Here is a 24,146-nt window from a genome sequence, read left to right as displayed (position 1 = left end):
CTTTAATCATGACACCACAAACCTGTAAGTGACACACTTCATAATACATGTGGTGCTGAAATAATACATTTGGTGCTGAAATGTCTGCACCAGATGTCAACACCGAATTTGCACCTCCTGGAAGAGAACTAAACCGAAAAGGCATCAAAACAGTTGTTTGTATATTTTTTTGCCAAGAGATGCAACTTTTGTACTGAAATGTTTACACCATATTCCTGCACCCAATCTACACCTCCTGACAAAAAAAATAAATCATATCACTGCAGCATCATACAGCATGCGGTAATGATGTGTTTTTTTTTTACAGGGGCTGTAGATTGGGGGCATGAATATGGTGTAAAAATTTTGTCACTAAATTTGCATCTCTTGACCCAATAGACTTATATGGGGACCAGAATCCGGACCAGAACCGGAATTTAAAAACCGGATCATAGGGATCCACTGGTCCCAGTCATCTGTGAGTCCCCTCATCCCTAGTAGTAACTCTTGTTGCCAGCAGTTTACACTTTAATGGCTGTGTATGGAGTTATTTAGAGGGCACAAAAAATTTACACTGTTATACAAGCTGTACACTGACTACTTTACATTGTAGCAAAAAAGGTGTTATATCGTTTCGCATTGGTATACGTCGCTTCTTCATTTATACATTGCTCTAATTACCCTCCAGGAAAAACTTTTGCTACGGTTTCCTCTTTTTTATACTTCTATTTTCTCTCTTTGGATTATATCTTACCTATGGGCTACTTTGTATTTTGTGTCGTGTGATGGTTTTCAATTTGGTACTTAATATAGAATAATAATTTTTAGCCTCATACTCCTATTGTCCTCCGATTTTGGCATGTTTGTTTCAGGAGTAGCTGAATACTATTTGGTAGCCTGTCTCACCATATTGATGATAATTAGTGATGAGCGAGTACGCTTGTCACTACTCGGTACTCGCACGAGTATCACTGTTCTCGGGCTACTCGGCGGGTACCGAGTAATTTCGCGATACTCGTGCTGTACTCGTGGTCTTCATCCCTGCATGTTGGCGCTCTTTTGAGAGCCAGCTCTCATGCAGGGATTGGCTGGCAGACCACTGCAATGCCACAGCCCTGTTAGTTGTGGAATTGCAGTGATTGGCCGGCCCGCACAGCGTGACCGAGCCTTTATACCGGCGGGCGCGCTGTGCTCTGCACACAGCCATCTTGTATTCCCTGCTTTCCCCGCATCCACAGGTGCCTATGATTGGTTGCAGTGAGACACGCCCCCAAGCTGAGTGACAGGTGTCTCACTGCACCCAATCACAGCAGCCGGTGGGCGTGTGTATACTGTGCAGTGAAATAAATAATTAAATAATTAAAGAAACCGGCGTGCGGTCCCCCCAATTTTAATACCAGCCAGATAAAGCCATACGGCTGAAGGCTGGTATTCTCAGGATGGGGAGCTCCACGTTATGGGGAGCCCCCCAGCCTAACAATATCAGTCAGCAGCCACCCAGAATTGCCACATACATTAGATGCGACAGTTCTGGGACTGTACCTGGCTCTTCCCGATTTGCCCTGATGCATTGGCAAATCGGGGTAATAAGTAGTTAATGGCAGCCCATAGCTGCCACTAAATCCTAGATTAATCATGTCAGGCGTCTCCCCGAGAAACCTTCCATGATTAATCTGTAAATTACAGTACATAAACACACACACACCTGAGAAAATCATTTATTAGAAATAAAAAACACAAACCAATTCCCTCGTAACCAATTTAATAAGCCCCAAAAAGCCTTCCATGTCCAGCGTAATCCACGGACCTCCAGCGTCGCTTCTAGCTCTGCTGCATGCAGGTGACAGGAGCTGCAGAATACACAGCCACTCCTGTCAGCTTTACACAGCAACTGAGGTGCTCTGGCCAGGCGGTCTTCTGCTTTTGGAACTTTTTTCTGCTGTTAGGTACATATTGGCTGTGTGACACAGCCATCATCTGTCAGCAATGATGCAAGCTCAATTTCTGAACATGCATCAAAGAAAGAAATCCAAAATATGACATAAATGTATGTTCATATGGGAGGCCGGGATTAAAGAAAGATGATCATACAGTAGCTAATGGTCAGGGACAACACACCCTAAAATTAAGTAAAATAAAAACAAACGTCCTTTCAGTGGTTCTTTCACAGGTGTGCATGGATGCATTAAATACTGAATATGTAGCATTTAATCTGCAATAAAAAGAACTAGCTATAGTACCTGGGCGTTTCCCGGGGTAGTAACTGTCTCTCTACCTCTCTCCCAGTCTCTGTCTGTCTCTTTCCCCGTCTGTCTCTTTCCCTGTCTGTGTCTGTCTCTTTACTTGTCTCTGTCTCTTTCCCTGTGTCTTTACTTGACCCGGTCTCTTTACTTGTCTCTGTCTCTTTCCCTGTCTGTCTGTCTCTTTCACTGTATGTCTCTGTCTGTCTCTCTGTCTGTCTCTTTCCCTGTCTTCCTGTCTCTTTCCCTGTCTGTCTCTGTCTGTCTCTCTGTCTCTTTCCCTGTCTGTCTCTCTGTCTGTCTCTTTCCCTGTCTGCCTGTCTCTTTCCCTATATGTCTCTGTCTGTCTCTCTGTCTGTCTCTTTCCCTGTCTGCTTGTCTCTTTCCCTGTCTGTCTCTCTGTCTCTTTCCCTGTCTGCCTGTCTCTTTCCCTGTATGTCTCTGTCTGTCTCTCTGTCTGTCTCTTTCCCTGAGTTTCAATCATTTTTATTGTATTTTAAATTTAAATGTATATTACATAATGAACTGCATTTATAAATTTGTTTAACTACATTCTGAATAAGTATACATACATTTAGCATTTAATATTTTTATGGGGTAAGGAATGAGAGGTTGGGGAGGGTAAATTAGGGAAGAAGAACTTTATTGGGGGCAAACTTGGAAAGATGAAGGAAAATAATGGAAGGGTAAGTGGTAAAGGGAGATTTAAACTTACTATAAAAAGATTATGAGTAAAAAAAAAAAATGAAATGAAGAAGAGATAGAAAAAGAGGGGAAAGGTTGGGTAAGTGAGACAGAGGCGTTTTTTTTTTTTTTCTTCGTATCTTTGAAGTAGACTGTCTTTGAGAAATCTATAAATTTAATAAGACTGTCAAAGAGTAGTAGATGTTGCCCTACATAGTTTAGGATTCAATAGTCATCCAATATCTGTTAAATTGTTTAACAAAACTCCCCATCTTTTATGGTAAGAGCCGAATTAATTATTAAATATGGCATGTTTCCTTTCAAATTTGTGGTGTAATATGAGCTTGTTGTTAATTTCCATTATATTTGGTATATTGTCACTATTCCAATTAGCTGCAATGGAATTTTTTATTATGAGGAGAATATGTATAATAATTGGAGTATGACAAGGGTTAATGGATTCTAGGTCCATTTCGAGCCATTTGAGGTGTTATTTTAATTTTAGAATGTGTAATTTTATTTATCAAATTAGCAGCTTCCGTCCAAATGTTTCGTATTTTTGGGCATTCCCAGAATATGTGTATGAGTGTGCCTTTGTCTTTACATCCTCTCCAACAAAATGGGGAAATTTTACTATTAATTTTATTGAGTCTTGCCGGTGTGTAATACCAGCGAGTCAGTAGCTTATAAAACGATTTGTGAAGAATATGTCGCTTTTAAAGAGGAAATCTATTTCTCCTCAGGAATTTCTATATTTAAGTTCTTCTCCCATTTTACCATATAACGTAGCTTTTCAAATCTTAAATCTTTATTGAAAAAATTGTAAAGTTGTCGGGTGTTCCAAATATTGTCATTTAGATTACAAAAAAGAGTACTAACTATTTCTGGGATGTGAGAATTGTTTTTTTAAAAGTTTTGAGAGTGAATATCTCAAAGTTAACATAAGTTTAAAGTCTTGGTCAAGTAGTTTAAATTTCATTTTTAGGTCCAGAAATGAAACAAAGTCTGAACCATTATGTAGATCCTGGATACATTTTATACCTTGTTTAGTCCATTGTTTTGGAATTTCTGTTTTTGATAAATATGCCAAGAATTGTATAGGAAAATTTTTTATTTGATTATAGTTTTGGATTTTTTTTCTCGTTTTACAAAGGTTTTTCCATATTAATAGTGTGGATGATATAGTTGAGAAAGGAGGTAGGGGTAGATTGGGATTTTGAATATGGAGTAGGATGAGTTGGCCTAAAGGGGAGTAGTTATTCAAAGATAATTCCAAGTCCATCCACTGAACTGAATAATTATTGATGATCCAATTACGACTTTGTTTAATTATATTAGTTTCATAGTATCCAACTAGGTTAGATAAACTATAAACACCTCTTTTTTTATGTTTCATTAAAACATTGTTGCTAATTCTAGGTTTCTTTTTATTCCAGATCAAATTATTAGTATGCCTTGTAGATTACTTAAGTGTTTGGTTGGGATGGTTAAAGGGATTGCTATGAGGTAATAAAGAATTTTTAGTAATATTATCATTTTTAGGGATATGATTTTACCTAGCCATGTAATTTCATTTTTAATAATGTTGGAAGAATTATTTTTTATTATATCTGTAAGGTTTCTCATGTGTGTCTCAATGAGAGTTTCCAGACTGTTAGTGATTTGTACACCCAGATATGTGAACGACTCCTTTTCCCATGTAAAATTAATAAAGCGCCCTTTTTGACTGCTGGCATTTTTTTCTCTGGCTGGTCTCCCCCCTGAGATCAGTGATTGTTTTGTCTTGTTGGTCTACTAGGCATTGCTCCCACCTGGCCAGAATCCTACTCCACACTAATGAGGGGCAATACTCCAAAACAGCTGTCTGTGGATGGATACCTGGCCTTGGTAATTCCCTTGTCATATCTTTAAACTTGTCAAAGAGTTGGATATTGACTAAAAGGGCCACTTAATATGGTTGTTATGGTGGTTTCCTAAAAAGAGCCACTCCTTGGCTAGGTCCTTCCCGGAGGGATATCTGGCTAGTTTCTGTGTTGAGACTCCTAACAGTGGCTCCACAGACTTTTTTTTATTTGCAAGGGATCGAAATGTCTGTTTGGTGTACAAAAGGTCTCTTTTTTGGGGTTTATTTTGTCCCTATCTTCTATTGAGATGGATCCGGTCAAGGTCCAGGCCATTCATGATTGGGTACAGCCTACTTCTTTGAAAAGCCTTCAGAAGTTTTTGGGTTTTGCTAATTTCTATTGTAAACTCATAGGCAATTTTTCCAGTATTGTCAAGCCATTGACTAATTTGACCAAGAAGGGAGCTGATGTTGTGAATTGGTCTTCAGAAGCAGTCTTGGCTTTTCAGAAACTGAAAAGGAGGTTTACTTCTGCTCCGGTCTTGCGGCAGCCTAATGTGTCTATTCCTTTTCAGGTGGAGATTGATGCTTCGGAGATCAGAGCTGGGGCTGTCTTGTCTCAAAGAAACCCTGTGACTTCTAAAATTAGACCCTGTGCTTCTTTTTCCCAGAAATTATGATGTGAGGAATCGGGAATTTGATCTATCTTGAATGTACCAGGAGGTTGAATCCTAGGCAGGCTAGATGGGCCTTGTTTTTCACGCGCTTTAATTTTGTGGTCTCTTATATTCCGGGTACTAAGAATATTAAGGCAGATGCCCTTTCTAGGAGTTTCTTTGCTGATTCTCTGGATAGGACTGAGCTTGCTACCATTCTGCATGAGGGAGTGATTCTCTCTGCGATTTCACCTGATTTAAGACTTGCTCTTGAGGAATTTCAGGAGAACAAACCTGAAAGATGTCCTGGGGGAAAATGTATCCTCCTGACCAATGGAGCAGTAGAGTGATGTCTGAAGTTCATTGTTCTGTGTTGGCTGGTCATCCTGGAATTTTTGGCACCAGTGATTTGGTGAGTAGGTCCTTTTGGTGGCCTTCTCTGTCTTGTGATGTGAGGAGTTTTGTGCAGTCCTGTGAGATCTGTTCTAGATCCAAGTCTTCTTGTTCTCGTTTTAGTGGACTATTATTGCCATTGCCGATGCTTAAGAGACCATGGACTCACATCTCTATGGATTTTATTTCTGATCTCCCTGTTGATGACGGTTATTTGGGAAATCTGTGATAGATTTTCCAAAATGATTCATTTGGTGCCACTGCCTAAGTTGCCATCAGCTTCGGAGTTGGTACCTTTGTTTCATCGTCAGGTGGTTCGTTTGCATGGTATTCCTGAGAATCTTGTGTCCGATAGGGGAGTCCAATTTGTGTCTAGATTTTGGAGAGCTTTTTGTTCTTGGCTGGGAGTTTAGTTGTCCTTCTCCTCTGCATTTCATCCTCAGACCAATGGACAGACTGAAAGGACAAATCAGACTTTAGAAACCCATTTGTGATGTTTTGTGTCGGCTGATCAGGACAACTGGGTTTCTTTTTTGTCCTTGGCTGAGTTTGTTCTTAATAATAGAGCTAGTTCGGCCACTTTGATGTCTCCTTTTTTTTGCAATTTCGGGTTTCATCCTCGGTTTTCTTTGGGGCAGATGGAGGCTTCCGCTTGCCCGGGTGTTGATTCGGCAGTGGAGAAAATGCAGCATATTTGGGATCAAGTGGTGGATAAATTGTCCCACTCCCAGGAAAATGCCCAATGGTTTGCCAACCGACATAGGACTGTGGGTCCCCGGTTTAAGGTAGAGAACTTGGTATGGTTCTCTTCCAGACATGTTCCTATGAAAGTTTCTTCTCCAAAATTTAAGCAGAGGTTTATTGGACCTTATAGAATTTCGAGCTTAATTAATCCTGTTTCTTTCCGTTTGGCTCTTCCAGAGACTTTCATGAATCACAATGTCTTTCATAAGTCTTTGTTGAAAAAATATGTTGAACCAGTAGTGGCCATGGCTGCGCCTCCTGATCCTGTGTTGGTCGAAGGGGATCTGGAATAGGTAGTGGAAAAAAAATTGGATTCCCGTATTGCTAGACAGAAGCTCCAGTATCTGGTCAAGTGGAAAGGTTATGGTCATGAGGATAATGCTTGGGTGGTTGCTTCCCACATACTGTACATGCTGATCGCTTGATCTGTGCTTTTCATCGAGCCCATCCTGACAAACCTGGGGGTTTGGTGACCCCTCCTCAAAGGGGGTTCTGTTGTGACTACGTTTTCCAGTTTGGGGCTCCCTCTTGTGGCCAGTGCTGGCAGTGGAGTTGATTTGTGGAATGAAAGCCACACACCTGTAGAGGACTGGTAATCAAGGTCAGATTGGGACTATATAACTGAGTAGTTTTCTCTTGTTACTTGCCGGTGCTCAATGGTCTCCGGTGTGTTAAGGGCATTCTGTAACCAGCCCTGCTCACTACCAGAAATCCTCTCAGATAAGTGGTCTTTGTACCTCTGCTGTTTGTTTTCCACTTTCTTGTTGTTGTTTTTGCTTTTTATACTAATGCTTGATTCCTATTTTGTCTGTGTGGAGTTCTTGGTGGAATGGGATCATTCCCTGCTGGGAGTGTCGGTATACTTAGCTCCATGATTCTGCAAGGTATTGTGCTTGTCATGCTTGGTATTAATTCAGTCCCTCATCTATATTAGTGTTTTTGGATCCCAGTAACATCAGAGAGCTGATACAGTGGGGGAGAGGTTGTGTGACCTCAGGATTTTTCCATATCAGAAGTGCTGGTATATATTAGGGTTTTCTACGGTTGCAGACAGTGCTCCCTCCTATCCTTTCCTATAAAGATAGTTTGGGCCTCACCTTTGCTGAATCTGTCTTTTCTAGCTTTGTATTGTGGTTTTTCAATATCACCATAGCCTTAACATGTGGGGGGCTATCTATCTATCTTTGGGGACTGCTTCAAGGCAGATTAACTTTCTTATATCTCTATCTGTGAGAATTTAGTTCTCCGGCTGTGTCAAGACGACTAGGTCATCGTAGGCTCGTGTCACAGCTACTTTTAGTTGTGTGTCAGGATTAGGTCTGCAATCCGTTAAGGTTCCAGTCACTTTGTTACCATTTGGGATTCGGCATTTTTTGATACTCCTCGGTCCCTGAATCTTAACAGTAGCACCTGCCTCGCTAGATTCCAGGGTACTCAAAAGAAGAAAAGAAAAAAAAAAGTGTGTCAGAATTTTTTTTTTCTTGTGTGTTTTTTCCTCTTTATCTCTGGGTGCTGTGGAGGATTTTGTGCTGTTATAGATGTCACACAATTAGCTGGGTGAGTCGATCAGCTTACTTCTCAAGTTAAGGATATATCCGATTATTCCCTCTCAGACACCTAGGTCATCGTAGGCTCGTCCCACAGCTACTTCTAGTTGTGTGTCAGGATTAGGTCTGCAATCCGTTAAGGTTCCTACCACTCTGTTAACATTTGGGATTCCGCATTTTTTGATCCTCCTCAGTCCCTGAATCTTAACACTCAGGTGAGTGTACCCTTAGACTGAAAAAAAGAGTTCTCAACTCAAGGAGGCAGTTACCACCTCCAAATTTTTGCTACAAAAAAACAACTCATCAGTACCTCTAAGAGAATGATGCAAGTGTGAACAAGTGCAAGCTTTTGTGTCTTAATTAAATATTTGTTTATTTTACTCACTTTTATAGCACTAATAATGTGACGACCCTGAGGCGTCAGGTTCCACAGGGTATTACATCTAACCCTGGATTCCTGGAAGACCAGTGCCAGTAAATACCATTCAAACACACACATCCATACCCTTTTTACCAGACTGGGTAACAGGCTAGAGATGGCCCTGATGGATGGCCACCTATTGTTGGGACTTGTCCAATCCGCTAGTCAGAAACCTGGAAGGAGGAGGGGCTAGTCAGTGCACGGGATGGGAGACGGACATCTTGTCAGACATTCAGTCAGATAGTCAGTCAGACAGTCTGTGGACGGTCAGTCAGAAGTCGACGCTCAGACAGAGAGTGTTAAGTGACTTATTGAGCTAAAGGAGTACGGTTGCCAGGGAGGGTACGGTATGAGTACTCACTGGACTGAGCACCGGCAGAGCCCTGGTTCAGGAAGACGCTTCAAGCTCACCTGATAAATCTGCCCGGTGAGGGAATCTTCAAGGTCCTCACCAACGTTAAAAAGCAGCAAAGAGGGAACCCGGCAACGGGGACAGAGGTCCGACCCAAAAGAGGTTCAAGCTGCCTGCCATATGGGCCAGGGCTCTGACGGGAGTGGACCCCAGAACTCTTCAGGCCACAGGGACCCACCAACTGTAGATGGGTGCATGGAAGTAAAGCTCACCAGGTCACTACACCGGCACTGGGATCAAGGGAATACCGAATCATCTGAGGCCCAGATTGGAAGAGGCCAGCACCATCCGGGTTGCAGATACTCCGAACCAGTGAGTAAAGCACAAGTTAAATCGCAGATCCTGTGTTGTCTGAATTCTTCCTACACCTCTGCATCACCAATTTCCACCATACTACAACCACCATCATCCTCTCCTGGGGCCTAGTTATACTTGCGGAGAGCCATACCATCAAGCTGCTCAATACCACCAGTCCCAGCAGTGAGAGAATTTGCAGCGGAGGCTTTCCCGACATAGCCACATACTGCAAGTGGCGTCACGAAAAACATTTTATTTTTATTTCCCTTTTTCTTTTAAGCGAACCCTAGGGTCACAGAACTGGGCAAACTAACATAAATACAGGGAGAACTCCTTGCAGATGTGTTCTTTGGTAGGATTTGAACCCAGCACCCCAGCTCTGCAAAACACCAGTGCTAACCACTGAGCCACGATGCCACCCTGTATGAAGCAAAGTGTAAAGCAGCACACTCTAAGTTATCTATCTATTGGAAATGAGTAGATCTTTTGAAGCTCACAAGCATTGCCTAATTTCCCCCAAAAAATGTTTCAATTTATTTGCTGCAAATCTAATAATACAAAGCTTCTAATTTTCCGGAAAATACAAGTCAAATATTGTGAGGTCTCATAGGACTGTATTGAACCCCTTTTGAGCTCTTTAATGCAATTAAAGCCATTCCGACGTCACATACTTATAGACTTGTATTAGTAGTTTTCTTCCATGCTGCCAAAAGAAAGGATCTAGCTAGCCATCCTTCCATCCATCCTTCCATCCATCCTTCCATCCATCCTTCCATCCATCCTTCCATCCATCCATCCTTCCATCCATCCTTCCATCCATCCTTTCATCCATCCTTTCATCCATCCTTTCATCCATCCTTACATCCATCCATCCATCCTTCCATCCATCCTTCCATCCATCCATCCATCCTTCCATCCATCCATCCTTCCATCCATCCATCCTTCCATCCATCCTTCCATCCAATCATCCTTCCATCCATCTATCACAAATGTATCAATCTTTCTGTCTGTGACCACATGACTTAGTAAATATTTGCATTCCCTTGTAAATATAAATATTGTGGAACATATTTTCTTGGATGTCTTCATTGTTGTTTCTCCTAAAAATGTATGAGTAAAAATGTCAAACGAACGTTACCATTTCTCTCCCTATTAGGGTATTTGTGTAGTTTAAGGCCAAATTAAGACACATAAATATATACCTGTTCAAGTATGAGATGTGATAACCGCGAGACTCCTGACCTTAACTTGGCAGTCTCATAGGCATATAAAAGGTTGTCACATTCAGGTTAGGAGACCCATGGGCGCATTGCGGTCTGTACACGGACCATGCTCCACTGTGGCCTAAAGCTGATTTCATACATCACATTTTTCCACCACTGTTTAAAAAAACAAAACAAACAAACAGTCATGTCCTATTTTGATTTGTGTTGCAGATCAAATTCACCAATGCTAGTCAATAGTAGAGATGAGCGAACCGGTCGCGGTTCGGCTCGAGGTTGGTTCGCCGAACGGACCTCCCGTTCGAGTTCGGTTCGTCGAACGTTCGACGAACCGAACTCGAACTGCATAGGAAACAATGGCAGGCAATCACAAACACAGAAAAACACCTAGAAAACACCCTCAAAGGTGTCCAAAAGGTCACAAACAACTCACAACACATGGGAAAGTGACAAGGACATATACTCATGCGAAAACAAAAGAGCTGGACAAGGAAAAAGAGGAGGACACACAGATATATGAGTATATGCAAGGAAACATGCCATTATTGTGCAACTTGAGCCCTGCTCATTCTTGGCTTCCAATCTTGATAAATTGCCTGAGCTCGCCACGTACGTCTTGGGGATCTTGTCGTGTCCTGCAGCCAGCGTTCTCTCGGAACCTGTCTTCAGTGCTGCTGTGGGTCTGCTGGCAGATAAGCACACGTGTCTGTCCACTGACAATGTGGACATGGCTCTCAGAGGACTTTTCTTCCCCGGGGTCAGCCAGGGGACGGGAAAGGCACGCGTATTTTTGAGAGTGCTTCATGCAAAGCATCTTTTTCTTTTTCAAAAGGGGGCTCAACCGATGCCAGTCAAGTGGGGTGTGTGTGGCCCAGTGAGTGGCAACGAGGGAGACTGTGGTTGGAGTCCCCTCGCTGTGTTTCTAAAAGAACCAAGATGAACAAGTCATGGCTCTCAGAGGACTTTTCTTCCCCGGGGTCAGCCAGGGGACGGGAAAGGCACGCGTATTTTTGAGAGTGCTTCATGCAAAGCATCTTTTTCTTTTTCAAAAGGGGGCTCAACCGATGCCAGTCAAGTGGGGTGTGTGTGGCCCAGTGAGTGGCAACGAGGGAGACTGTGGTTGGAGTCCCCTCGCTGTGTTTCTAAAAGAACCAAGATGAACAAGTCATGGCTCTCAGAGGACTTTTCTTCCCCGGGGTCAGCCAGGGGACGGGAAAGGCACGCGTATTTTTGAGAGTGCTTCATGCAAAGCATCTTTTTCTTTTTCAAAAGGGGGCTCAACCGATGCCAGTCAAGTGGGGTGTGTGTGGCCCAGTGAGTGGCAACGAGGGAGACTGTGGTTGGAGTCCCCTCGCTGTGTTTCTAAAAGAACCAAGATGAACAAGTCATGGCTCTCAGAGGACTTTTCTTCCCCGGGGTCAGCCAGGGGACGGGAAAGGCACGCGTATTTTTGAGAGTGCTTCATGCAAAGCATCTTTTTCTTTTTCAAAAGGGGGCTCAACCGATGCCAGTCAAGTGGGGTGTGTGTGGCCCAGTGAGTGGCAACGAGGGAGACTGTGGTTGGAGTCCCCTCGCTGTGTTTCTAAAAGAACCAAGATGAACAAGTCATGGCTCTCAGAGGACTTTTCTTCCCCGGGGTCAGCCAGGGGACGGGAAAGGCACGCGTATTTTTGAGAGTGCTTCATGCAAAGCATCTTTTTCTTTTTCAAAAGGGGGCTCAACCGATGCCAGTCAAGTGGGGTGTGTGTGGCCCAGTGAGTGGCAACGAGGGAGACTGTGGTTGGAGTCCCCTCGCTGTGTTTCTAAAAGAACCAAGATGAACAAGTCATGGCTCTCAGAGGACTTTTCTTCCCCGGGGTCAGCCAGGGGACGGGAAAGGCACGCGTATTTTTGAGAGTGCTTCATGCAAAGCATCTTTTTCTTTTTCAAAAGGGGGCTCAACCGATGCCAGTCAAGTGGGGTGTGTGTGGCCCAGTGAGTGGCAACGAGGGAGACTGTGGTTGGAGTCCCCTCGCTGTGTTTCTAAAAGAACCAAGATGAACAAGTCATGGCTCTCAGAGGACTTTTCTTCCCCGGGGTCAGCCAGGGGACGGGAAAGGCACGCGTATTTTTGAGAGTGCTTCATGCAAAGCATCTTTTTCTTTTTCAAAAGGGGGCTCAACCGATGCCAGTCAAGTGGGGTGTGTGTGGCCCAGTGAGTGGCAACGAGGGAGACTGTGGTTGGAGTCCCCTCGCTGTGTTTCTAAAAGAACCAAGATGAACAAGTCATGGCTCTCAGAGGACTTTTCTTCCCCGGGGTCAGCCAGGGGACGGGAAAGGCACGCGTATTTTTGAGAGTGCTTCATGCAAAGCATCTTTTTCTTTTTCAAAAGGGGGCTCAACCGATGCCAGTCAAGTGGGGTGTGTGTGGCCCAGTGAGTGGCAACGAGGGAGACTGTGGTTGGAGTCCCCTCGCTGTGTTTCTAAAAGAACCAAGGTGAACAAGTCATGGCTCTCAGAGGACTTTTCTTCCCCGGGGTCAGCCAGGGGACGGGAAAGGCACGCGTATTTTTGAGAGTGCTTCATGCAAAGCATCTTTTTCTTTTTCAAAAGGGGGCTCAACCGATGCCAGTCAAGTGGGGTGTGTGTGGCCCAGTGAGTGGCAACGAGGGAGACTGTGGTTGGAGTCCCCTCGCTGTGTTTCTAAAAGAACCAAGATGAACAAGTCATGGCTCTCAGAGGACTTTTCTTCCCCGGGGTCAGCCAGGGGACGGGAAAGGCACGCGTATTTTTGAGAGTGCTTCATGCAAAGCATCTTTTTCTTTTTCAAAAGGGGGCTCAACCGATGCCAGTCAAGTGGGGTGTGTGTGGCCCAGTGAGTGGCAACGAGGGAGACTGTGGTTGGAGTCCCCTCGCTGTGTTTCTAAAAGAACCAAGATGAACAAGTCATGGCTCTCAGAGGACTTTTCTTCCCCGGGGTCAGCCAGGGGACGGGAAAGGCACGCGTATTTTTGAGAGTGCTTCATGCAAAGCATCTTTTTCTTTTTCAAAAGGGGGCTCAACCGATGCTAGTCAAGTGGGGTGTGTGTGGCCCAGTGAGTGGCAACGAGGGAGACTGTGGTTGGAGTCCCCTCGCTGTGTTTCTAAAAGAACCAAGATGAACAAGTCATGGCTCTCAGAGGACTTTTCTTCCCCGGGGTCAGCCAGGGGACGGGAAAGGCACGCGTATTTTTGAGAGTGCTTCATGCAAAGCATCTTTTTCTTTTTCAAAAGGGGGCTCAACCGATGCCAGTCAAGTGGGGTGTGTGTGGCCCAGTGAGTGGCAACGAGGGAGACTGTGGTTGGAGTCCCCTCGCTGTGTTTCTAAAAGAACCAAGATGAACAAGTCATGGCTCTCAGAGGACTTTTCTTCCCCGGGGTCAGCCAGGGGACGGGAAAGGCACGCGTATTTTTGAGAGTGCTTCATGCAAAGCATCTTTTTCTTTTTCAAAAGGGGGCTCAACCGATGCCAGTCAAGTGGGGTGTGTGTGGCCCAGTGAGTGGCAACGAGGGAGACTGTGGTTGGAGTCCCCTCGCTGTGTTTCTAAAAGAACCAAGATGAACAAGTCATGGCTCTCAGAGGACTTTTCTTCCCCGGGGTCAGCCAGGGGACGGGAAAGGCACGCGTATTTTTGAGAGTGCTTCATGCAAAGCATCTTTTTCTTTTTCAAAAGGGGGCTCAACCGATGCCAGTCAAGTGGGGTGTGTGTGGCCCAGTGAGTGGCAACGAGGGAGACTGTGGTTGGAGTCCCCTCGCTGTGTTTCTAAAAGAACCAAGATGAACAAGTCATGGCTCTCAGAGGACTTTTCTTCCCCGGGGTCAGCCAGGGGACGGGAAAGGCACGCGTATTTTTGAGAGTGCTTCATGCAAAGCATCTTTTTCTTTTTCAAAAGGGGGCTCAACCGATGCCAGTCAAGTGGGGTGTGTGTGGCCCAGTGAGTGGCAACGAGGGAGACTGTGGTTGGAGTCCCCTCGCTGTGTTTCTAAAAGAACCAAGATGAACAAGTCATGGCTCTCAGAGGACTTTTCTTCCCCGGGGTCAGCCAGGGGACGGGAAAGGCACGCGTATTTTTGAGAGTGCTTCATGCAAAGCATCTTTTTCTTTTTCAAAAGGGGGCTCAACCGATGCCAGTCAAGTGGGGTGTGTGTGGCCCAGTGAGTGGCAACGAGGGAGACTGTGGTTGGAGTCCCCTCGCTGTGTTTCTAAAAGAACCAAGATGAACAAGTCATGGCTCTCAGAGGACTTTTCTTCCCCGGGGTCAGCCAGGGGACGGGAAAGGCACGCGTATTTTTGAGAGTGCTTCATGCAAAGCATCTTTTTCTTTTTCAAAAGGGGGCTCAACCGATGCCAGTCAAGTGGGGTGTGTGTGGCCCAGTGAGTGGCAACGAGGGAGACTGTGGTTGGAGTCCCCTCGCTGTGTTATACATGCTTTTAGAAGGGCATGACATGGCTTGGAGGTTGACTTTCATAAAATGCAAACTGTTGGCTACCAAAATGCTGCCTTTCCAACAACTGTGGTTATAGGCAATGAGGAACATACTGATGAAGATGAGACGCAGATACCCGATTGGGATGACAACTTAAATATTCGGTCAGGGCAAGAAGAAACTCGGTCTGAGGGGGAGGGGAGTGCAAACACAACAATTGATGATGAAGTTCTAGATCCCACCTACTGTCAACCCACAGTCAGACACTCAAGGAGGTCAATAGAGGCGGTGGAGGAGGATGCAACCGACGTCGAAGTAACCTGGCGCCTTCCTGGACACAGTTGGAGCACTGGTAGCACGTCTACAACTGCATCCTCAGCCACCACTCTGCCTCTGAGCATTATTCGGGGTGGATCAACAGGTCGCATGGCCTCTAAGCCTTGCCTAACCTGGTCCTTTTTTGACATAAAAAAAGATCGGCCAAATTATGTGATCTGTAACATTTGCCATGGTTATCTTAGTAGAGGTCAAAACCTCAGCAGTTTGACAACTTCTTCCATGAATCGTCACATGAATAAATATCATATGGCCTGGTGGGAAGCTCACCGTGCTGCAATGCGGCCTAGTGGAGCCAACCATCCACCGCCTGCCCCTTCCAGGGCATCCGCGCGCTCGTCATCTTCTAGGACTGTGGGGACAGCTGTCACACCTGTTTTTCCACCCACAACTTCCACCACTGTAACCGCAACAGGCAGTTTGCTTGGTAGGTCGTCAGTTGGTTTGGAAGGGGAAACAAGTGAGTGTGTACAGCTCTCTCAGACATCGATAGCACCAACTTTCGATGAAGGCAACATCATGTCTCCGCCTGCACTTTCCTCCCAAAGCTGCATTTTTCCAGGGACACCCTACTCAACACCGTCTACACACAGCAGCCAGATCTCTGTCCCTCAGATGTGGTCAAATAAAAGGCCACTTCCTTCGACCCATGACAAAGCGAAGAGGTTGACTCTATCCCTCTGTAAGCTGTTGGCTACAGAAATGCTGCCTTTCCGCCTAGTGGACACACACAGGATTTTAGAGACCTTATATCTGTCGCTGTGCCCCAGTACCAGATGCCTAGTCGCCACTACTTCTCTAAGAAAGGTGTGCCCGCGCTACACCAGCATGTCGCACACAATATCACCGCTTCCTTGAGAAACTCTGTGTGTGAACGGGTGAATTTCAGCACCGATACTTGGACCAGTAAGCATGGACAGGGACGTTACATGTCGCTGACTGGGCACTGGGTAACTATGGTGATAGATGGTGAAGGGTCTGCTGCACAAGTCTTGCTGTCCCCACGACTTGTGTGTCAATCCTCTGTCTGTCCAAGTTCCGCCACTGCTTCTGCATCCTCCACCTCATCTGGGTCCTCCACCTCCGCCCCAAGCCTGCCTGGTCAGGCCACCAGCGTTCTCACTGCGCAGAAGGAATCACGCACCGCTCATTACTATGCTGGCAGCAGAGCGCAACGGCATCAGGCGGTCTTTAGCTTGACATGTCTTGGGAATAAGAGTCACACAGCTGAGGAGTTGTGGTCAGCTCTGCGGTCCGAGTTTAATAAATGGTTGTCTCCACTCAACCTGCAGCCTGGTAAGGCCGTGTGCGACAATGCTGCAAACCTGGGTGCGGCCCTTCGCCTGGGCAAGGTGACACACGTGCCTTGTATGGCTCACGTGTTGAACCTTGTTGTCCAGCAATTTTTAACACACTATCCCGGCCTAGATGGCCTTCTGACCAGGGCACGGAAACTGTCTGCAGTGCTCACTTCCGCCGTTCAAGCGCCGCAGCTGAGCGACTTGCATCGCTCCAGAAGTCTTTCGGCCTGCCGGTTCATCGCCTGAAATGCGATGTGGCGACACGCTGGAATTCAACTCTCCACATGTTACAGCGACTGTGGCAGCACCGCAGAGCCCTGGTGCAATACGTCATGACGTATAGCCTGGGCCAACGAGATGCAGAGGTGGGGCAGATCACCCTGATGGAGTGATCTCAGATCACGGACCTATGCACCCTTCTGCACAGTTTCGACATGGCGACGAATATGTTTAGCGCTGACAATGCCATTATCAGCATGACGATTACAGTCATTTACATGCTGGAGCACACGCTAAACACTATTCGGAGTCAGGGGGTGGGACAACAGGAAGGGGAGGAGCTACAGGAGGATTCATATGCGCAAGACACAACAACATCACCAAGGTCCAGACGTTCATCATCACCAACGCGGCAGGCATGGGACCATGGGGGACAGGGATCAACAAGGGCGCATGGTAGCAGGCGAGATGTTGAGGAAGGTGCAGGAGGACATGAAGATATGGAGGACGAACTGTCCATGGACATGGAAGACTCAGCTGATGAGGGGGACCTTGGTCAAATTTAAGTTGAAAGAGGTTGGGGGGAGATGACAGAGGAAGAAAGAACGGTTAGCACCTCTATGCCACAAACACAGCGTGGACTTGGTCCGCATGGCTGCGCAAGACACATGAGTGCCTTCTTGTTGCACTACCTCCAACATGACCCTCGTATTGTCAAAATTAGAAGTGATGATGACTACTGGCTTGCCACACTATTAGATCCCCGGGACAAGTCCAAATTTTGTGACATAATTCCACCCATAGAAAGGGACGCACGTATGCAGGAGTATCAGCAGAAGCTGTTACTCGATCTTAGCTCGGCTTTTCCACCAAACAACCGTGCAGGTGAAGGGAGTGATTCTCCCAGTTGTAACTTGACAAACATGGGACGGCCTCGTCATCTTCAACAGTCTACCCGTACCAGTAGGACCGTATCTGGTGCTGGTAACAGCAATTTTATGGAATCTTTTCATAATTTTTTTAGACCCTCCTTTGCAAGGCCACCAGAGACATCAAGTGTGTCACATAGTCAACGGATGGAGAGGATGATACAGGAGTATCTCCAAATGAACATCGATGCAATGACTTTGCAAATGGAGCCTTGCTCCTTTTGTGCTTCAAATCTAGAAAAATGTCAAGAGCTCTCCAGTTACGCCTTGAAGATTTTGTCGTGTCCAGCTGCCAGCGTTGTCTCTGAACGTGTCTTCAGTGCTGCTGGGTGTGTGCTGACAGATAAGCGCACGCGTCTGTCCAGTGACAATGTGGACAGACTGACGTTCATCAAAATGAACAAGTCATGGATCCAGAAGGAATTTACTACCCCTGTGTCATCCTGGGGAGAGTAAATGCTTGTGGATTTGGAATGTGCTTGATGCAAATCAAAACATCCTGTTTGCAACTAGGGCACAAGTCCTGCCACTGATGGGGTGTCTGTGTGCCCAATTTGGGGAAAAAAGGTAGACTCCGCTTGGAGTAACCCTTGCTTGCTGTGTTTTTTAAAAATGATACAAGATGAACAGATCTGAAGGCAAGATGAAGGCAACATCATGTCTCCGCCTGCACTTTTCTCACAAACCTGCATTTTTCCAGGGACACCCTACTCAACACCGTCTACAGACAGCAGCCAGATCTCTGTCCCTCAGATGTGGTCAAATAAAAGGCCACTTACTGCGACCCATGACAAAGCTAAGTGGTTGACTCTATCCCTCTGTAAGCTGTTGGCTACCGAAATGCTGCCTTTACGCGTAGTGGACACACTGGATTTTACAGACCTTATGTCTGTCGCTGTGCCCCAGTACCAGATGCCCAATCACCACTGCTTCTCCAAGAAAAGCATGCCCGCGCTACACCAGCATGTCGCACACAACATCACCACTTCCTTGAGAAAATCTGTGTGCGACAGGGTGCATTTCAACACAGATACTTGGACCAGTAAGCATAGACAGGGTCATTACATGTCACTGACTGGGCACTGGCAAACTATGGTGAGAGATGGAGAAGGGTCTGCTGTACAAGTCTTGCCGTCCCCACGAGTTGTTTCAATCCTTGTTCTGTATGTAGAAGTTAATACACTGCTTCTGCCTCTTCAACCTCGTGTGGGTCCTCTACCTTGGCGCAAACCCTGTGTGGTCAGGCCACCCTTCCTTGCAACTGCGCACAAGGACTACCACACACCTCCTTACTATGCTGGCAGCAGAGCTCAATGCCATCAGGCGGTCAAAGTTTTACTTTGAAATGTATGGGAAATGTGAGTCACACCGCTATTACAGAGAATAGTAGTCAGGCAGGGTCAAAACATTAATTGAGGAACAGGAACAGAATGGGACGGCCAGGAAAGAATCAGAAAACAAGCAGAGGTGAAATGCGTATCGGCCAACAAGGTACATAAACAGCAAGCAGGAAAAGTAGTCAGGTAACAAGCACACAAAATCATAAAACTGAACTGGGGGTAAAATTAACCAGAGGTTCATAGCTATGTCTGGCAGTGGTCTGCAGACAGGATGGGCATAAAAAAGGGTGTGGTGTCTTCCCATTGGTTGTAGCTGAATGATGGTATTTCATCTGTGAGATACCCACCAGCTACATTCAGCCAGAGATTCTGCATCTGTCAAGGTAATGCAGCCCAGTGGGTGAGCCTAACCTGCGTCCACCTGCGCCGCTGGCATCGACTACTCTCCCATCATCAGCACTATTCATGAAAGGAACACGTTGTCACCTGGCGACCGGAGTACAAATTGACGGAGCGGACTCCGTTGGTGACTTAACAGCCGTGTGCGGCAATGATGCAAACCTGGCTGCGGGCCATCCTCAGGGCAATGTGACACACGTGCCTTTTAGGGCTCACGTGTTGAACCGAATTCGCCAGCAATTTTTAAAACACCATCACGGCCTACATGGCCTTGTGCAGTGGGCACGCTCGCTATGTGCTCACTTCCATCGTGCGCACACAGCAGCTCAACAACTTTCATCACTCCGGAAGTCTTAGGGTCTGGCAGTTAAACGCCGTAAATGCGATGTTTCGACACGCAGGAATTGGAATCTGCACATGTTGCAGCGTGTGTGGCAGCACCGCAGAGCCCTGCTGAAATACGGTAAGACATATAGCCTGGGATAACTTGATCCAGAGGTGGTGCAGATCACGCTGCTGGAGTGGTGTCAGATCAAGGACCTATGCACCCTGCTACACAGTTTTGAAATGTCGACGAAGATGTTTAGCACTGGCAATGTCATTCTCAGCGTGACAATTCTGGTCATCTACATGATGGAGCACACTGTAATTATTATTCGGAGTCAGGTGTTGGGACAAGAGGAAGGGGAGGAAGTACAGGAGGAGTCATATGCGGAAGGGATAACAAGATCTACGAGGTCCAGATGGTCAGCGGCACCTATGCGGCAGTCATGGTGAGGGAGAGGGATTAACAAGGGCGCATAGTATCAGCAAAAAGTGTTGATGAAAGTGCAGGAGCCCATGAAGAAATGGAGGACGAACTGGCGATGGGCATGGAAGACTCAGCAGATGAGTGAGAGCTTGCTCACATTTCGGTTGTGCGAGGTTGGGGGGAGAGGGCAGAGGAAGGATGCACGATTCTCACCTCTCTGCCACCAACACACCAAGGACTTGGTCCTCCTGGATGCACAAGACACATGAGCGCCTTCTTGCTGCACTACCTACATGACCCTCGGATTGTATGAATTTGAACTAATCCTGAATACTGGGTTGCCACACTGTTAGATCCCCGGTACAAGACAAAATTTGGCGAACTAATTCCTGCCATAGAAATAGACGCACGTATACAGGAGTATCTGCAGAATGTGGTACGCAATCTTAGATCTACTTGTCCACTAAACACCAGTGCTGCACAGAGTGAATCTCAACGCTTTGTCATGGATAGGAGGAAATGGTCTTTTACTTGTCCACATCGGAGGGACCGAGGGATGGCTGCTGTGCTGAGATGGCGTTGAGTACGGTGTCCCTGCACAGTTGCACTTTTGGTCATATCCCAAAATGAGTTGAAAAAGGACAGATGCTGTTGGAAAGGGGAACAGGTGTGTTGGAAAGGGGAAAAAAGTTTTGGTCCGTGGATTTGGTGGTTAAGCAACTGTAACATTTGCTGAAGAAACAACATCTGTTACAGTGGGACTGGCAGATTTGGATAAAGTGGTATATAATCTGTGACCGCTATATAACGAAAATTAATAAGAAAAGAAAGAGAAAGGTATATATCCCCATCAGCAGTCAGTGTCCACCGTGCTCCCAGTTGGAAAAGGAGAGGTTGGCAACTTGAAGGTTTGGTGGAGGATACAGAGCTGTGTGGCTATGAAACTAATAGTAGCCTGAACCGAGTTAGACGCCATTCGGATCTGGAGACTGTGAGCCCTGTTAGCGTCACAGGGTCCACATGCCCACCCAGCCCAGGAACTCCCTGTTAACAACACAGGGGCCATTGAGTACGCTGACCGTGTGCGTAGGGGCCACACCTGTGGACAGCAGGCGCATCAGCAGCAGCAGGCCTGTTAATGCCACTGGGCTGCACAAGCAGGACTGTTAGGACAGGAGCTGGTCTTAACCGTTCTGCGTTACCAACTGTGGTGGTGGCCTGCATCCACCACCCGATCCCTGACTACCTCTGGCCTAAAGCCGCAATGGGTTCAACACATGGAGGTGTGCTCTTTCGGAGCATAATAGAAGACTGCGCACCTCCTTGTTGGCTCCAGCCCCTTTTATAACCTGGGTCCGCCCCAAACCAGGGTGAACCACAATGCACCTCCTGGAGACAAAAGTAGAGTGACACGTCATGAGTGGCATAACTAGCGTCCTATTTGGAAACGCAACTTCAATGATGACCTCATGGCTGCCATGACCCAAACACCTCACCAGTCATCGTCTGAGCATCAATAATGCGGTGACAAGTCATAGGTGTGGGCCTCTGCAAGCCATTTGGGAGGACACCTGATGCCCTGTGGTCTATATGGGACCCCCACATCAGGGCCAGGGCCAAAGAGTTCATTACCGGACCTAGTCTCTGATGCAGGAAGTGCCTGAGCATGCTCAGTAGCATGAAATACAGTCTCTGAAAAAAGACTATCAGCTTTAGCATGGTGTCTATGCCCAAAACAGGACTTATACCCGGCACGGAATGCAAGCACCTGTGCAAAGAGGCTTTTCACACTTAGTGTGGGAGCATGCGCTGTATCCCGAAATGAAAACTTAGCGTCAGGAATGGCACAGTCAGGCTGAGCATACTCACTAGGCGAAACACTGTAATTATGCTGCAGCTGGGGTACATCGGCACACGCATGCGCACTAGCTGCCTCTCCACACTTAGACGTGGAGGGGAAATTTGTCTTGGAGATGCTGTCTATGAACAGAAGGAAAAGCTAAAGGAAGCCTGACTTTCTATCCCTCCGAATTATGAAATGCAGCAATGAATTCCATGAGTTTGCTATAACATTAGCGTAGCAAAATGTGCATGAGGGTGTCATGTAGAGGTGCTAGAAATAGCTTGTCACCAGTGGGGCACTAATGGAATACAACAGCCAGTTCTATGATGCCACAAAATGGCAGTATTTTGTGCTATCATTATAGCTTATTAAAAACAGAGCACGAGGTTGTCATGCAGAGGTGCTGCACATAGATTTGCAGTAGTGTGAATTGACAAAAGTACAATAGCCACGTTTAGGATACAACTAGGTACAGTGAGTGTTTGCTAGTATAATGGCTGAGTTTAAAAAAGTTTGAGTGTGCAAGGCAGGCAGATGTCCTGCAAATAACGTTCCAATACTGTGAATTGACAAAAGTACAATAGCCACGTTTACGATACAACTAGGTACAGTGAGTGTTTGCTAGTATAATGGCTGAGTTTAAAAAAGTTTGAGTGTGCAATGCAGGCAGACGTGCTGCAAATAACGTTCCAATACTGTGAATTGACAAAAGTACAATAGCCACGTTTAGGATACAACTAGGTACAGTGAGTGTTTGCTAGTATAATGGCTGAGTTTAAAAAAGTTTGAGTGTGCAATGCAGGCAGACGTGCTGCAAATAACATTCCAATACTGTGAATTGACAAAAGTACAATAGCCACGTTTAGGATACAACTAGGTACAGTGAGTGTTTGCTAGTATAATGGCTGAGTTTAAAAAAGTTTGAGTGTGCAATGCAGGCAGACGTGCTGCAAATAACGTTCCAATACTGTGAATTGACAAAAGTACAATAGCCACGTTTAGGATACAACTAGGTACAGTGAGTGTTTGCTAGTATAATGGCTGAGTTTAAAAAAGTTTGAGTGTGCAAGGCAGGCAGATGTCCTGCAAATAACGTTCCAATACTGTGAATTGACAAAAGTACAATAGCCACGTTTAGGATACAACTAGGTACAGTGAGTGTTTGCTAGTATAATGGCTGAGTTTAAAAAAGTTTGAGTGTGCAATGCAGGCAGACGTCCTGCAAATAACGTTCCAATACTGTGAATTGACAAAAGTACAATAGCCACGTTTAGGATACAACTAGGTACAGTGAGTGTTTGCTAGTATAATGGCTAAGTTTAAAAAAGTTTGAGTGTGCAATGCAGGCAGACGTCCTGCAAATAACGTTCCAATACTGTGAATTGACAAAAGTACAATAGCCACGTTTAGGATACAACTAGGTACAGTGAGTGTTTGCTAGTATAATGGCTGAGTTTAAAAAAGTTTGAGTGTGCAATGCAGGCAGACGTCCTGCAAATAACGTTCCAATACTGTGAATTGACAAAAGTACAATAGCCACGTTTAGGATACAACTAGGTACAGTGAGTGTTTGCTAGTATAATGGCTGAGTTCAAAAAAGTTTGAGTGTGCAAGGCAGGCAGATGTCCTGCAAATAACGTTCCAATACTGTGAATTGACAAAAGTACAATAGCCACGTTTAGGATACAACTAGGTACAGTGAGTGTTTGCTAGTATAATGGCTGAGTTTAAAAAAGTTTGAGTGTGCAATGCAGGCAGACGTCCTGCAAATAACGTTCCAATACTGTGAATTGACAAAAGTACAATAGCCACGTTTAGGATACAACTAGGTACAGTGAGTGTTTGCTAGTATAATGGCTGAGTTTAAAAAAGTTTGAGTGTGCAAGGCAGGCAGATGTCCTGCAAATAACGTTCCAATACTGTGAATTGACAAAAGTACAATAGCCACGTTTAGGATACAACTAGGTACAGTGACTGTTTGCTAGTATAATGGCTGAGTTTAAAAAAGTTTGAGTGTGCAATGCAGGCAGACGTCCTGCAAATAACGTTCCAATACTGTGAATTGACAAAAGTACAATAGCCACGTTTAGGATACAACTAGGTACAGTGAGTGTTTGCTAGTATAATGGCTGAGTTTAAAAA

The 24,146-nt window shown here is 45.7% G+C and overlaps 1 protein-coding gene across 1 annotated transcript in view; it reads left to right on the top strand.

Annotated features, from left to right (window-relative positions):
• The window catches only part of LAPTM5 (lysosomal protein transmembrane 5), a 156,696-nt gene that overhangs the window by 101,350 nt on the left and 31,200 nt on the right, over window positions 1-24,146 (top strand). The window lies entirely within an intron of this gene.

This window comes from Anomaloglossus baeobatrachus, chromosome 2 (assembly GCF_048569485.1).
Source record: "Anomaloglossus baeobatrachus isolate aAnoBae1 chromosome 2, aAnoBae1.hap1, whole genome shotgun sequence".
Lineage (NCBI taxonomy): Eukaryota > Metazoa > Chordata > Amphibia > Anura > Aromobatidae > Anomaloglossus > Anomaloglossus baeobatrachus.
This window is presented reverse-complemented; position numbering and strand designations above follow the sequence as displayed.